Source organism: Emys orbicularis, chromosome 2, assembly GCF_028017835.1.
Source record: "Emys orbicularis isolate rEmyOrb1 chromosome 2, rEmyOrb1.hap1, whole genome shotgun sequence".
Taxonomy (NCBI): Eukaryota; Metazoa; Chordata; order Testudines; family Emydidae; genus Emys; species Emys orbicularis.
The window spans coordinates 297,865,333-297,882,114 of record NC_088684.1 but is presented as its reverse complement, the minus strand read 5'-3'; the positions used below and the strand labels follow the sequence as shown (position 1 = coordinate 297,882,114).

The 16,782-nt window shown below is 47.1% G+C and overlaps 1 protein-coding gene across 1 annotated transcript in view; it reads left to right on the top strand.

Annotated features, from left to right (window-relative positions):
- The first annotated feature begins 1,071 nt into the window (after positions 1 to 1,071).
- The window catches only part of LOC135873902 (uncharacterized), a 35,116-nt gene continuing 19,405 nt past the window's right edge, over positions 1,072 to 16,782 (top strand). Inside the window, exon 1 of the mRNA XM_065398511.1 lies at positions 1,072 to 1,141. The gene's annotated coding sequence lies outside the window, so the exon portion shown is untranslated. The remainder of the gene's footprint in view (positions 1,142 to 16,782) is intronic.

Sequence of the window (16,782 nt, the reverse complement as noted above, 5' to 3'; positions counted from 1 at the left end):
CAAGGTCAGAAAGCTGGCTAGATTGTCGGGCTCAACGGGTAGTGATCAATGGCTCCATGTCTCGTTGGCAGCCGGTATCAAGCGGAGTGCCCCAGGGGTCGGTCCTGGGGCCGGTTTTGTTCAACATCTTTATTAATGATCTGGATGATGGGATGAATTGCACCCTCAGCAAGTTCGGAGATGACACTAAGCTGGAGGGAGAGGTAGATACACTAGAGGGTAGGGATAGGATACAGAGGGACCTAGACAAATTAGAGGATTGGGCCAAAAGAAATCTGATGAGGTTCAACAAGGACAAGTGCAGAGTCCTGCATTTAGGAAGGAAGGATCCCATGCACTGCTACAGACTGGGGACCGACTAGCTAAGCAGCAGTTCTGCAGAAAAGGACCTGGGAATTACAGTGAATGAGAAGCTGGATATGAGTCAGTAGTGTGCCCTTGTTGCCAAGAAGGCCAACGGCATACTGGCCTATATTAGTGGGAGCATTGCCAGCAGATAGAGAGAAGTGATTATTCCCCTCTATTCGGCACTGGTCAGGCCACACCTGGAGTATTGCATCCAGTTTTGGTCCCCCCACTACAGAAAGGATGTGGAAAAATGGGAGAGAGTCCAGTGGAGGGCAATGAAAATGATCAGGGGGCTGGGGCACATGACTTACGAGGAGAGGCTGAGGGAACTGGAGTTATTTAGTCTGCAGAACAGAAGAGTGGGGGGGATTTGATAGCAGCCTTGCAGAAAGAGCTGATCAATCTGACTGCACCCTGATGGGAGAGAGGTACCAGCACTTCAGTTCTCCGGTTCGTGCACTGCTCTGTTTCCGATGCTGTGGCAGGTTGAGAGCGGTCACGTTACCCAGTTCCTATAAAACACATCTGGAATTGTTCTCCAGACAGAGGTCGCTTGCTAATCAGGTTCCAACTCCACCCCACCACCCCACACAAGTTACATAGACCAATTAAATAAATTCTTTCCATAAGCACTTTGTTCCAGTTTTACTTTCTATCAGCTACATAACAGAAGCATCCCTATAAATTGGTATCAGTCCTGTCGGAGCCCCACTAGCCTGGCAGGACGGCACAGCAGCTGGAAGGCGCTCCAGAGGCTGCAGGAGGAGCACACGTTCGTTCTCCAGGCAAAGAGGTATTGTTAGCTGAATGTCCTCACTTGGTTGCAATGTCTGACTAAAGAATGTGTATATCTGAAGATCTGCCACTGAAAATGCTCCTGGGTTACAGGAAGAAAAAGTATTTGACTGGCAGATCTCTGTGTCTCTCTGTGTGTGTGTCTCTCTCTCTCTCTCTCTTTCTGTCTCTGTCCAAGATCCAGCGGACATCAACTCCCAAGAGAGATGGAATCACCCGGAAGGTGATCCTTGAGAGCTTTGATTGAACTTGGTTAATAATCTCATGCTAATTTGAAAGCATCTCAATAAATTTAGTATCTTTAGCATCCCATTGCAGAGGATGCCCCCATCCCAAGGGATACTATAAACATGAATTCACAGTGTTCAGGTTTTTCTGGCCTCCACTTCATTCCCTGGTAATATCTGACCAGCTGTAGTTATCATGTGTCAAATGAATGATGAACTTGTCACATTTTTGGTCGGTGAATCACTCCTGACTTCTGCAAGTGTGTTCATGATTTGTAAACTATTCAAAATACTCCAGATGAAATGCTCTCTAGCAGTGCATGTGTTTGGATCCTCTTCACTTTGAATGTTATTCATTCCAATAAGTTTTCAAAGAATATTAATTCCTGCAAAAACTTAAGCTTTTGTGATTTGTGAACCTTTTAATAAATAACCAGCAGTTGCCTGAATACTTGTAACGAGTGATATAACTTCATGAATCCTAACGAGCTGAAGTTGGTGCTTTTAGTCAAAGCTCTGAAATCTCCAAGATAACTGGGTCTGGGGTACCAGCCTCTTTAACGGTGGTACCCAGGGATCAGGTAAGCTCAGCTGGGAGGATCTCAATGTTGCTGAATCTATACTAGTAGCTGAAAGCCCCAGGCTGTCACACAGGTGTCATTTGTAAAGTCATGTGTAAAAAAGCCAAAAATGGTTGAAAGCTTAAAAATTGGACCGTAACAGACTGTGAATCCCAGTGAGAATTGAACCTAGTGATATTTGGAACAGAAGAAGCTCTCAGCCAAGCTCATAGGAGTTTCCATCGCTTCACACTGGCGCAGACAGTCTAGATTTCAGAGTGACGTCTGAAGCCACGGGCAGTGGATGCATAGGTGCCGACTCCGTGGGTGCTCTGGGGCTGGAGCACCCACGGGGAAAAATTAGCGGGTGCTCCGCACCCACCGGCAGCCAAACTCCCCCCCTCCTAGCCTCCTTCTCCCCCCCCCCCCCGAGCATGCCGCGTCCCCGCCACCTAACAGCTGTTTGGCAGCACTTAGGACTTTCCGGGAGGGCGGGGGAGGACCGGGGACGCGGCGCACTCAGGGGAGGAGGTGGAGAAGAGGCAGGGCAAGGATGGGGACTTGGGGAAGGGAGTGGGAAAAAGCAGGGTAGAGCGGGGACTTTTGGGAAGGGGTGGAATGGGGGTGGGGTGAGGGCGGTGCAGGGGCGGGGCCGGGGGTCGAGCACCCACTGGGCAGAGTGGAAGTCGGCACCTATGAGTGAATGAAGCTCCCCTGCCCAACTTTTCTGCCTGTGGCCCTGCCCATACTCCACCCCTGCTCTGCCCCAGGCCCTGCCCCTCCCACTTTCTCCCTCCTCTCTTCCCTCCCCCTCCCTGCTCACCCCCTTCCAGCCAAATCCCTGAACCCAAATGAAGCACATGATGTTTGAAAAAACCACTCCTCCGCAATTTCTTTCTAAAGAAAATGGAGCATATTTTCCACTGCATGCCAGATGGTGAAGACTGGACATGCAGAAAGTACCTAATTAAAAGCACTAAATTTGGGAATAAAAAATGTCAGTCACAGGTTTTTTTATATACCCTGAAATTTGCCAAAGATTTATTAGTAAAAACTTTGTAGCAAGGGCAAGTCAGGTGTCCTGCTGAATAGAACATTAACTATTATGGAATACACGATGCAGCTCTTCTCTGTTTTACATTTTCTTAATCAGTGTTTCTAAGCTGATTTTATATTTTAAATGTACTCTTAAGCCTTCATAAAGTAATCATTCCCGATTACTACATATTTAACTCACTGAAACAAAGACATTATTTTAAATTAATCAGTCACAGAGGGTTAGTGTCTTCATAACAATGTTCATTGCTTTTAGAAAAAGGGACAATAATTTACTTTGTGTGATCTCCATAACAATAGACGTCTTTATGAAATTTCACCAACTTTAAAAAATAGGTTTCCAAAGATTTTAGGCATAACAAAGGATTTTATATCTTACTAAGGTACTGATTTTGCTGGAGGCCTCTCTTAAAACTAGGTTCACCAAATTGTCAGAACAGTAAAGAAAGGTGGACAAACGTGATTCCCTATCTGGAAGAAAAGGGGTGTTGTCCCTTTAAGGGCTCTCTTTCACAGGAGGTGAAGGGAGAAAGATTACAAGGATGGACAGGACAGGACAACTTTGGAAGTAAATTTTTTGTACTATAGCAATTAAAATTAAAATGTGTATGTTAGAGAAGGGTGGTCTTTTGAAGGATTTATTTTAAAAACTATATGTCTGAAGATCCAACCATTGAAGGCTAAAAATGAATACTCAGATTGTGCATCTAAAAATCTATGCAAGGATTTTTTAGAGATGTGATTTTTATAATCTTCAGCAACACACTAATGGAATATTTTTAAAGCAAATTTTAAACTAAGGTCCTGGAGGCTAACATGTTCTATTACAGCAATGCACAACTGTTTTTGTCAGTAAATTCAGAAACTGACAGTCTATACCTGTAAAGAACTTGATGACAACAATTCAGCAAATGATTGTTCTTCAAGGTCTCTCTTGCCCAGATTTTTGACAGGGTATTCAGGCATTGCTGCGCTCAGTGTTGCACACCTAGTGTACGTAGGAACCTGGTTTATTTTCAGAAGGGCGTTAGGCAGCTAGGAACCTAAATGCTGTTGTCTGGGCCTCTGTCACTGCAGGGTTTTTTTTAGCTTCAGTAGGAGAGACCCTTCAGAGAAGATACATTGCTTGCTAGGAGCTGTCGTACAGGGCTCTGGAGCACCATTTAAAGTGTGTGTGTGTGTGTGTGTAGTTCTCCCCTCTCCTCCTCAGCATGTGGGCCCAGAACCCTAACAGAGAAAACTGTTTTAAATAGTAATTATGATACTTAATGTAAGTAGTAACAAGCATAATGTATTTTAATTTAGCAAAAAAAACCAACTAGTTTTAGTAGTAGTAGTAAGAAGAAATTATTTTAGTAAGGTTTGTTTAGCTCTTGTTTAGCTCTGTGAAAACCCTTTGCTCTGCAAGAAGTCTTGCTGTCGAAGTTATTTCCTGTTCTGCGTGTGAGGAAAGGAATGCACGGAGAAGAGATCAGAGGCGCCAAGTGGGCAGGATAAACAACGGGGAACAAACATTCAAGAGGCGCCGACCTGGGGAACAAACATTCAAGAGGCGCCGACCAAACTGTCAGGGTCGTTTGGACGGCTGAAGAAGGGCAAATTAACAACCCTAAAGCAAAGGCAAACACCCCCCCCAAACTAAAAGAAAAGTAAAGCCAAAAAAGCAAAATAAAAACTATGCTGCAAAAACTCCCCAAACAACCCAAAATAATGTTAATTCAAAACAACCTTCACTACTTTCTAATTAACAACTTCAGCGTAACACAGCAAGGCCCCATAAACTTGCAGGCCTTGCTGTAATATTGCAATAATCACTAAAAGCCAGACAAAAAGCACTAGCAATGATGCATCTCAGCCAGTAAGTGGCACCCCAAGTGATTCTAAACATACTCCCCAAAAGTTTAAAAAACAAAAACTGCTTAATGTAGCACACCAATTTATGCACCCGGGTGTAAAAAATAAAAAAAATAAATAAAAAAAAACACTAAAAAATTAGAGCAAGTAGCTAAATGAGCAAATATTAAAATAATATAAAAACATGGGTCCAAAATTCTGTTTGTTGTGTGAGGAATAAAGCTCGCTCCCACATTGGCAGCCAATAATCCACCAGCAACAACTTAAACCATGGCACAAAATTCAAATTAATTTCATGAATAAATTACCAAAAAAGTAAAAAAAAAAAAAAGGTTTCCATCGCTACTAGTCATTGTGAATTCCTTTTCAGAATGAGGAAAAGCTTTCCCTAAAACAGCAGCACCAGAACCGCTGCTAAAAAGCTTATTACAAAAGTGGTATGTAGGTATAGAGCCCCCAGGGTTATAAACTCAAATAATGGGGGTGCATTTGTAAAAATAATCTTTACCATAATTCATGCCTTAAAAATTAAACAAAAGTTTCATATCCCATACCGACCTCAGTCCTCAAAAAAGGTAAAAAAAAAATTAATTGTACTATTAAAAAGGCACCGTCAAAAGTGGTGAACCACACTGGTAAAAACTGGCCTAAAAAGCTGCCCTTACTCCTGGCTGCCATCTGCAGCTGTGACAGGCTAAAGCACAAATCCAACCAGACCAAATTCTGTTTAAGCCACAAATGCGGTTAATAATTAATCCCAAATGCCTCACTAAAAATTCTAAAAAACACCCTACGGACACACAGCATAACTACTTCCAGTGGCTTAAACAACTGCAAAAAACAAAACTACCTTTCAATACAAAGTAAACCAAGCCATTAAATAAACACAAAACTATACAAGCAAAAAGACACTAATTCTAAGCTATAAAAGGACCAAAACCAGGTAATAGCTCTAAAATTTAAAAACAAAAAACAAAAAAAAACTCTAAACTCCAAACAGACCCCTATTCCATAAATAACTGTCTGAGCCCACTAGTGTACCATATTAAAAAAAACCAGCAAACTCAAATGGGTTCATATTTTACAAATAAAATTGTTTTCCTAATTAGTTTGTGTTTAATTGTTCCGGGCACGGACCGGAGGTGTACACCTGCCAGTCAAAAGTCCAAGGAACATGAAAATTCCTGCACCCCAATAAAAGGTTACTTGCACACTGCTTAATCCCATCAAAAAAAAGTCCTGCCAAAAACCTGCTACATGCAAAAACGTTATTATTCTTGGAAATATTTATTAATTTCGGGGGTTCAGAAACAGCACATGCACACTAAAGCATACAATGGTTTAATTTTACAAACTACAATAAAATCCGAAAAATATCCATGTGTAAGCGGGGGAATGGTCCCGCTATTGTGGGGAACTTTCCTGGCTTCTGCACTACCCCGGTGAAGTGGGCTAGCGAAAGGATCCGAGTCCTCGCTCCCACTTCCTTTACCCAGAGGCCTCCCTGCCCTTGAGGACTCCCCTTTCACTCTCCTGTCTGGCAGAGTCCTCGTAAACCCCGACAAGGCTGGGCCCAGGATTCCTGGGGGGCTTGACCCCCAACCCTGCTGTGGTCACCTAGGACAGGGGCTAGGGTGTCCCCACTCCGGGGTACTCTCTTTGCACTGGGCACCTCCCTGACCCACTGATCATTTTATACAATTTAAAGCAAATACAAGTTGTTTAATTAACAATTACTTTAAAAAAAGAATAAGGACAAATGGGAAAGGTTAAAGGAAAACCCATCACCCTGCTCTGTGGCCGGGAACATCACAAGCAGTGTCTCTGGAACATCAGGGCAGGTCGCAGTCTGTTCCTTGTAGGTCCCAGGCTCCTTCTCAGGCCCTGGCTGTGCTGCAGAGACGCTGCGGGTTGGACACTTGCTCTGGCGGTGGCCACACGCTCTCAGGCTCTAGGGGGCAGGACCCTTCTTCCCAGCGTCGCCCCCGCCCTGTCAGGGTTACGATCCCCCTCCAAGTCTGGCCTGCAAGGCCTCTTGGCTGAGGTATCTCCCTGTGCTGGGCCCACTGCCTGGGCTCACCGCACCCGGCTCCAGACTGCTCCAGCTCCACTCTGCCTCAGCCCAGCTGCTGCTGCTGCTCTGCCTTCAGCTCCCTGGGCTGCTTCTCTGGCCTCTCTGGCTCTGGTTGCTACAGCTCTGCCCCCAGGGCAGGTCTGCTCTGCAGGCTGCTTCTGAGACTCTGCTCCCAGCTCTGACCTGCTTCCTGGCTGCTTGTCTGGCCCCTCTGGCTCTGTGGCTGCAGCTCTCCTCCCAGGGCAGCTCTGCTCTCTCTGGGCTGTGCTCTGGCTTTGGGGCTGCAGCTCTGCTCCCAGCAACTTAGCTCGGGCCCCTGCTCTCTCCTTAGCTCGGCCCCACTCTGTCTGACTCAGGCAATTCCAGCTCACACGGAGGACGAACCCCCCCTGGCCTCCTGATTCTCTGATTAGCCTGCCCGCCCTGTCAATCAGGCTGATCTGGAGCATTGGCCTCTCCCCATTGTTCCTGGGGACTGTCAGTCTCAGGCTCCTGATTTGCCATCGACCCTTCCCCTTTTAGTACTGGGAGCAAGCCAATCAAAACACCCCCACTGAATGTTAGTAAGGGGGCAACAGTCCCCTTACACATGCATAACAATTCTCTGTATGGGCCTTTTGCAAAAATCACATTGCAGACCTGGGTCAACATAACCAGCGAAACTCATAACTGCACAATAAAGGTAACAACCCCTAGGGGGCCATTTGTACATTTCAATTCCTTTTATAAACCCTGTGGACCCATCTACTCACCTTCCCATCTTTTACACCAAACCACTAAGGTGCACACAGTCACAGTGTGGGTAAGTAAAACAGTTTTTGTAAAAAACATACCAGTGCTCATTTTAAACAGCCCACCAATTATACAAAGGCCTTTCCCACACTTGCTTAAAAAGCAACCACATATTAAAGCATCTGTAGCACCCATAACAACAACCCTACATACTGCAGTTAATTAAATAATAATTTAACACTCACGCAGCCCAAATGTGCACCATACAGCACCTCTTTCTTCAAGACTTGGTACAGCTCCTTACAACAACCATCTCTCCCTTTTCGTTAAAAAAATAAAAATAAAAAAAATGAACCAGTACGATACTAAAAAGCATAAAAGCCGGTACAAAAATATTAAATTCTGTAAACTTAATAGCATTAAAAAAACCAAAGCTAGCGCAGAACAAGCTTTACACCGCACAATACCACCAAAGCAAAAACATCAAATTACCAAATTAGTACAGACAGGGATAAATCCACTCAATCTACAATGGCACACTTAAAACCACATCAACCATACACTTTAGGCTCAATATGCCCCTATGCAAAACATAGCTAATAAAACAGCTACAGCCTTATGGTTTTCTAAACAACAGTTACAAGCCATTGTCCTAACAAAAAACAATTAATTAATTAAAGTCAAGCCAAAAACATGTCTGCCTTATCCCCCTTCTCAGCAAACATAAAAACAATCTTTTTCTCCCTTATGTTCCAAAATGGTATAAGCCTATAAAATCATGCATTATACCTGGCTTTTCCCTTCTACTTTCCTGGTTCTTCTCACGTAGACAGAAAGCCACAAACCAGAAGTCCAAACTGCAGACAATTCAATGTTTATTGAGGTTAATTTGCAGCAAGCATGATTCCAAAGCCCTTCACAACAGTCGGGCTTACCCAGCTCTGATGCTGCAGAGCGTTTACCCCATGTCCCCCTTCCCAGGTCTGACGCCGCAGAGCCTTGCCTGTGTCCCTGTTCCCATTCCCCCTACTTAGCAAAACATGATTCCAATTTCCTCCCCCGCCACTTCCTGTTTGATCTCAGTCTATATAGTAAAACTTGAGCTTTGCTTAGCCAATCATTTACTGAAATTTTACTAACCGATCCTAACATATTGTAACATAATTCTCTGACCAATTATATCCCACTACCTTAATTGATTTACACCTAGCAAAATTAATTATACAGCAGACAGAAACAATTAAAGAACCAGACAGAGACCAGACAGACAATAGAAAAGTGGGGACCATAAAGACAAAATAATAAAGAAATGAGGGTTTCACAACCACAGCTATTGATAAGTGAGTTCTTGGCAGACAGAAAGCTATTACACTAAGTTTTCTTTAAGCCTTCTAGGCTCTTGTCTTTCTCTGGAGGTGGTAGATTGGATCCCCTTCTTAACAGCCTAATTTTACCTTATTTCAGTGTGACTGGTTTGGGATGTGAGGATGTGACCGTTCACTTCCCAGCTTATGGATGCCCCTGCAGCTTAGCCAAAGAACGAGGCCTCAGACAGTCAGAGTGAGAGAAGGCCCATGTACAAGCAGACTATGATTTTGATTCTTTGTTTTTATACCCCTATGTAGCAGTGCGCGGGACTCACCCCTGTGGCACCTCCTGCTGGTCTTCTGGGAATTAGCTGTTCCAGCTCCGGAGCGCCCTCTGCAGGCCGGTGATCCGCCTGTCCACTGGCCCCCATGTCCCTCCCTGGACCCCGATGCCCCTTTAACTGGGGTGCTGCCCCCTGGCAGTACCCCACCAATCTGGGTCTCCCCTCCCTGGGGAACCCCCAACCCACTATCCCCACCTCGCCTCAGTCTTGGTTACTGCCAGTCATCACTTAGCCCCCATTACCTGGGGCAGACTGCAGTGTATCAGCCACTCATCACAGGCAAAGGGGTTTGGACCAGCTGCCTCGGCCTACCCGTGGCTACCCCTCTGTAGCCCCAGTACCTGTCTGGCCTTACACTAGGCCGCAGCCTGGGGGTTTTACCTGGCAGAGCCCTACAGCTCCCTTGCCCTATTCCCCAGCCCTGCTTCCCTCAGGTACTCTCTCTCAGCTTCCAGCAGCCAGGCCCTTCTCTCTCTAAACACAGAGAGAGACTGAGACTGCTTCAGCCCAGCAGTCCCTTTATAGGGCCAGCTGAGTCCGTTTGGGGTGTGGCCACAGCTGTGGCTGTTTCCCCACTCAGCCTGGGCTGTTCTCCCAGCCTGCCAGCCCTCTCCCAGGGCTGGTTCCAACCCTGTCAGGGCTGGAGCAGGTCACCACCCCGCTACACCCTATGACTAGATAAGTGATAAAAATACACCTAAGTTCTTAAAGTATAGGCCTTTACAGGCAGGCCTGAATATCTGTATTCTAACAATACGTGTACACAAATACCCTAACAAAACACATCACCATACGCAACATGCTCAACCATCCAAATACCTAAACACCCTATGGTCTTTCCCACCACTCCCAACTCTACCAAAAAAAAAAAAAAGCATATCTAAGCCCCAAAATTAACAAAAATATATATAAATTAAAAAATTATTAAACTCGCCAACCTGAAGCACATTCTAACCAGCAACTACACACCGCACCATAGTAACTCCAACTCAGGAACCAATCCATGCAACAAACCTCGATGCCAACTCTGCCCACATATCTACACCAGCAACACCATCACAGGACCTAACCAGATCAGCTACAACATCACCAGTTCATTCACCTGCATGTCCACCAATGTTATATACGCCATCATGGGCCAGCAATGCCCCTCTGCTATGTACATCGGCCAAACTGGACAGTCCCTACGTAAAAGGATAAATGGACACAAGTCAGATATCAGGAATGGCAATATACAAAAACCTGGAGGAGAACACTTCAATCTCCCTGGACACACAATAGCAGATTTAAAGGTAGCCATCTTACAGCAAAAAAAACTTCAGGACCAGACTTCAAAGAGAAACTGCTGAGCTTCAGTTCATCTGTAAATTTGACACCATCAGCTCAGGATTAAACAAAGACTGTGAATGGCTAGCCAACTACAAAAGCAGTTTCTCCTCCCTTGGTGTTCACACCTCAAGTGCTAGAAGAGGGCCTCATCCTCCCTGATTGAACTAACCTCGTTATCTCTAGCCTGATTCTTGCCTGCATATTTATACCTGCCTCTGGAAATTTCTACTACATGCATCTGATGAAGTGGGTATTTATTCAACCACGAAAGCTTATGCTCCAATACGTCTGTTAGTCTATAAGGTGCCACAGGACTGTTTGTCGCAGTATATATGTAATATAACAATATTACAAACCCCTACCATAACTTATTATGGTTTCCAGTTCATCAAAATAAAAATATCAACCAAACAAATGTCAGCAATGCCGTAAGTTTTCATTTCTCTTTAGGGGTTAATTAAACCACCTCATACCAATAGCTAGCAAAAAACAAACAAATCAGTCAATTACTTGGAGCAACCCAAACATAAATACTAACACAAAGCCTGGCCATTCTGCACCAGAAAATAAAATTCTAAAAGTAGCCACACAAGCCCAACAAATAATAATACACCATTGGTATAACATCTTCAATGGTTGGTTCCTCTTCTAAACATCAGTTTTAAATATTATAATCAACCCTATAATTATTTTGTAATAATTAGCATGTTTGTTATAATGTGTTGTATATGCTGTAAAAAAATTTTAAAAAATGTACCTTAAATTAAAGCCACAAGCCCAAATTGCTTCACAATACATGGCTTTAAACCAATTAAATAAAATGTGACCCATTTAATATATTAATATTAAAGGGTCAAATGAAAAACTCACTGTAGGCCCAAAAGCCTAACAGGTTATAGTGTAATCCCAAAGGCCTAACAAAAATTGTTTTAAATAATAATCACAATAATTATGGTAAATAATAACAAACATACTATATTTTAAATTAGCAAAAAAAAATTGTTCTAGTAAAGTTTGTTTAGCTTTTGTTTAGCTCTGCTTGCTTCTATAAAAAACTTTGCTCTGCAAAACGTCTTGCTTTTAAAATTATTTACTTTATATATATAAAGAAAAATGTATATATGCTAACAAATAAAAAATAAAAAACACCAAATAAACAAAATAAACAAAAATTCAAAAAGCAGCAACCAATCTGTCAGGATCATTCAAACAATTAAAAAAAAAAGGCAACTTAACAACCCTAAAGCAAAGGCATCCACCCCCAAAATTAAATAAAAATAAAGCCAAAAAAGCAAAATTAAAACTATGCTGCAAAAACTCCCCAAAACAGCCCAGAACAATGCTAATTCAAAACAACCTTAACTACTTTCTAATTAACAACTCCAGGGTAGGCCCCATAAACTTACAGGGGGACTTATTCCTATAAATATATATGGCCACAAAACTTTTTATTCCTTCTGCATCAACAGCAAAGGTCCAAACCCATTTAAATCCCCGCTCCCCTCCCCCACATACAATCTCATGGCTTGGCTACACATGTGAGTTACAGCGCAATAAAGGAGCCCCGGGCGCCCTAGCTCACTCCCCGTCCACACTGGCAAGGCCCGTAGAGCGCTCTGACTCCGCGGCTACAGCGCTGCTGGTACCCACCTCGGCGAGAGGAATAACGTTTGCTGCGCCTTGGCTACAACGCCCGGGCGTTAGTGTGAATGAGGTCACGGTGTTGGGTTACTGCGCTCTGATCAGCCTCCGGAAACGGCCCATAATCCCCTTAAGTCAAGTGGCCACTCTTGTCACTGTTTGAACTTGCTGTAGGAATGCGGATATGCCCTTTGAAAGTTCCGTTTGACAGCTGGCTGCTTATCTGCTCCGGGACAAAGCAACCATTAGTGTGGAATACTGTGTGTGAGAGAGAGAGGCTGGGGGGGGAGGGTCTGCTGCTATCTGAACTTACAAGACAGCATGCTGACATGCTCTCAGCCCCCCAAAACCCCACGCTCTCTCCCCCCCCATATACACAACACACTCCCTGTCACACTCCACCCCATTCCCCCATTTGAAAAGCATGTTGCAGTCACTTGCATGCTGGGATAGCTGCCCATAATGCACCGCTTCCAATGCCGCTGCAAGTGTCGCAAATGTGGCCATGCCAGTGCGCAAGCAGCTGTCAGTGTAGACAGACTGCAGCACTTTCCCTGCTGCGCTCTCCGAAGGCGGGTTTAACTCACAGCAACAGCGCAGCGACAGACGGAGCGTGGGAAGCAGCGTGAAATGGGCGGGGGGGCAGTGGCTCCTAGCCCAGACAGCGGAAATGGGGGGACAGGTCAGTGCCCTGTGGAGGGGAGTCCCCTGGCCCCCCACTGCCAAGCTGCCCTTCCACACCCCGCCGCCGGCAGCCGAGAGAGGGGACAGCTCGGTGCACTGGGGTGGTCCCCGATACCCCCCACTGCCAAACATCCCCAGCTTCCCTCCCCCGCCCCCCAGCCAGACACTGAGGAAGGAGGGAGGAAACCTTCCAGCTGCACCTTTGCTGCTCCCCCGATCCCAGCTCCCTCCATCCCCGAACCCCCCCCCCCCCCCCGAGTCTCCCCCCTGCTCGCCACGGGCTCTGTCAGGCAGGGCAGTTCCCCGGGGCTGCGTGCCCTGGAGCTGGGCTGAAGGGCCAGGCTCGGGGGAGTGGGAGGATGGAAAGATGCAGTGGGGGGGAGGGGGCTCCCCCCCAAGTTTCATACCCCCCTCCCCTCACTGGCCTATTCTTTGCTCAGCCAATAGGAATGCAGAGCTGTATCTGGCAGAGCCAATAGCAGGGCTACCTCTGCAGCATCTTTCCATCCCTGAAACAAGCCCACTCCTGGGGGGAGGAGGAGGCTCCCAAGCTCTGGGCTTAGGTCAGAAGACGCCTGCTGCAGATTTCATCCTGCTCTGATCCACCTTCACATGGCGACATGTTCAAGGGCAGGAATGAGCCCCTGGGACACCAGGAGACGCAGGGCTGCGCAGGCACCTTCAGGGGATGATTATCCCCACAGCCAGCCCAGCTTTGGAAGGCTCAGGCTGCAAGAGCAGCGCTGCTGAATGACCCCTGGGAATCTTTCCTGCTGCGAGAAACAAGCCTGAGCGGCCCTGTCGCTCAAAGCTGTGTAGTGCAGTGTAGACTAAGCCTTAGTGTCTATGTATCAATGTTCTACCATCTCCGAAATGATGCAGACAAGTGTGTCCTAACTCAGGCATCCAACAAACAAAAACAAAGCAAAACAACACACTCAGCGTTCACCAGAGTTCAAAGTAGTTTCACTTTCTTCATCTTTTGTCATCACTTTGTACAAGACAAGCCAGAAGAGAGAACTCTGTTTACAGCTCTCCCCTCACCGAGATCAAGTGCACAAAACCAGAGATTACTTCATTACAACATAAATACGAAATGCTGTTAATTCTGTAACTAGACATGCTGCTCTGGGGCAGAGAGGTGTCAAATAACACCCGGAGACCCAAGATTTCTATTTAAATAAAAAGCATGTGTGTCTAGGGGAATACATTAAAACAACGAGGAGTCCGGTGGCACCTTCAAGACTAACAGATTTATTTCGCCATAAGCTTTTGTGGGTAAAAAACCCACTTCTTCAGATGCGACTGAAGAACCCAATCTGATGAAGTGGGTTTTTACCCACAAAAGCTTATGCCCAAATAAATCTGTTAGACTTTAAGGTGCTACCGGGCTTCTCAGTGTTTCTGTGGCTACAGACTAACACGGCTCCCCCCGCTACTGGGGAAACATTGCGTTTCAGGGACACCGAAACAGCAGCCTGGGCAGATGGAACATTTCGGTATTTCCAAAACAAAATGTATCACACTTTTAGTCCCACTAAAAATGTCCAGTTTGGGGCTTTTGGTCCTGATTCAGGACAGAACATTTTTCAGACCCTGCTTGTTCCCTCCCTGCCTATGTCTCTCCTCCCACTGTCTCCCAGTCCCCTCGTCTTACTGCTTCCTTCGGGTCCTAACTGCTCAGAGCCTGAGTCTCCCCTGCCTACATCTCTCCTCCCACTGTCTCCCAGTCCCCTCGCCTTACTGCTTCCTTCGGGTCCTAACTGCTCAGAGCCTGAGTCTCCCCTGCCCACATTTCTCCTCCCACTGTCTCCCAGTCCCCTCCTCTTACTGCTTCCTTCGGGTCCCAACTGCTTAGAGCCTGATTCTCCCCTGCCTACATCTCTCCTCCCACTGTCTCCCAGTCCCCTCCTCTTACTGCTTCCTTCGGGTCCTAACTGCTCAGAGCCTGATTCTCCCCTGCCTACATCTCTCCTCCCACTGTCTCCCAGTCCCCTCGTCTTACTGCTTCCTTCGGGTCCCAACTGCTTAGAGCCTGATTCTCCCCTGCCTACATCTCTCCTCCCACTGTCTCCCAGTCCCCTCCTCTTACTGCTTCCTTCGGGTCCTAACTGCTCAGAGCCTGATTCTCCCCTGCCTACATCTCTCCTCCCACTGTCTCCCAGTCCCCTCGCCTTACTGCTTCCTTCGGGTCCTAACTGCTCAGAGCCTGAGTCTCCCCTGCCCACATTTCTCCTCCCACTGTCTCCCAGTCCCCTCCTCTTACTGCTTCCTTCGGGTCCCAACTGCTTAGAGCCTGATTCTCCCCTGCCTACATCTCTCCTCCCACTGTCTCCCAGTCCCCTCGCCTTACTGCTTCCTTCGGGTCCTAACTGCTCAGAGCCTGATTCTCCCCTGCCTACATCTCTCCTCCCACTGTCTCCCAGTCCCCTCCTCTTACTGCTTCCTTCGGGTCCTAACTGCTCAGAGCCTGAGTCTCCCCTGCCCACATTTCTCCTCCCACTGTCTCCCAGTCCCCTCCTCTTACTGCTTCCTTCGGGTCCTAACTGCTCAGAGCCTGATTCTCCCCTGCCTACATCTCTCCTCCCACTGTCTCCCAGTCCCCTCGTCTTACTGCTTCCTTCGGGTCCCAACTGCTCAGAGCCTGAGTCTCCCCTGCCCACATTTCTCCTCCCACTGTCTCCCAGTCCCCTCCTCTTACTGCTTCCTTCGGGTCCCAACTGCTTAGAGCCTGATTCTCCCCTGCCTACATCTCTCCTCCCACTGTCTCCCAGTCCCCTCCTCTTACTGCTTCCTTCGGGTCCTAACTGCTCAGAGCCTGAGTCTCCCCTGCCCACATTTCTCCTCCCACTGTCTCCCAGTCCCCTCCTCTTACTGCTTCCTTCGGGTCCCAACTGCTTAGAGCCTGATTCTCCCCTGCCTACATCTCTCCTCCCACTGTCTCCCAGTCCCCTCGCCTTACTGCTTCCTTCGGGTCCTAACTGCTTAGAGCCTGATTCTCCCCTGCCTACATCTCTCCTCCCACTGTCTCCCAGTCCCCTCCTCTTACTGCTTCCTTCGGGTCCTAACTGCTCAGAGCCTGAGTCTCCCCTGCCCACATTTCTCCTCCCACTGTCTCCCAGTCCCCTCCTCTTACTGCTTCCTTCGGGTCCCAACTGCTTAGAGCCTGATTCTCCCCTGCCTACATCTCTCCTCCCACTGTCTCCCAGTCCCCTCGCCTTACTGCTTCCTTCGGGTCCTAACTGCTCAGAGCCTGAGTCTCCCCTGCCCACATTTCTCCTCCCACTGTCTCCCAGTCCCCTCCTCTTACTGCTTCCTTCGGGTCCCAACTGCTTAGAGCCTGATTCTCCCCTGCCTACATCTCTCCTCCCACTATCTCCCAGTCCCCTCCTCTTACTGCTTCCTTCGGGTCCTAACTGCTCAGAGCCTGATTCTCCCCTGCCTACATCTCTCCTCCCACTGTCTCCCAGTCCCCTCGTCTTACTGCTTCCTTCGGGTCCCAACTGCTTAGAGCCTGATTCTCCCCTGCCTACATCTCTCCTCCCACTGTCTCCCAGTCCCCTCGTCTTACTGCTTCCTTCGGGTCCCAACTGCTTAGAGCCTGATTCTCCCCTGCCTACATCTCTCCTCCCACTGTCTCCCAGTCCCCTCCTCTTACTGCTTCCTTCGGGTCCTAACTGCTCAGAGCCTGAGTCTCCCCTGCCCACATTTCTCCTCCCACTGTCTCCCAGTCCCCTCCTCTTACTGCTTCCTTCGGGTCCCAACTGCTTAGAGCCTGATTCTCCCCTGCCTACATCTCTCCTCCCACTGTCTCCCAGTCCCCTCGCCTTA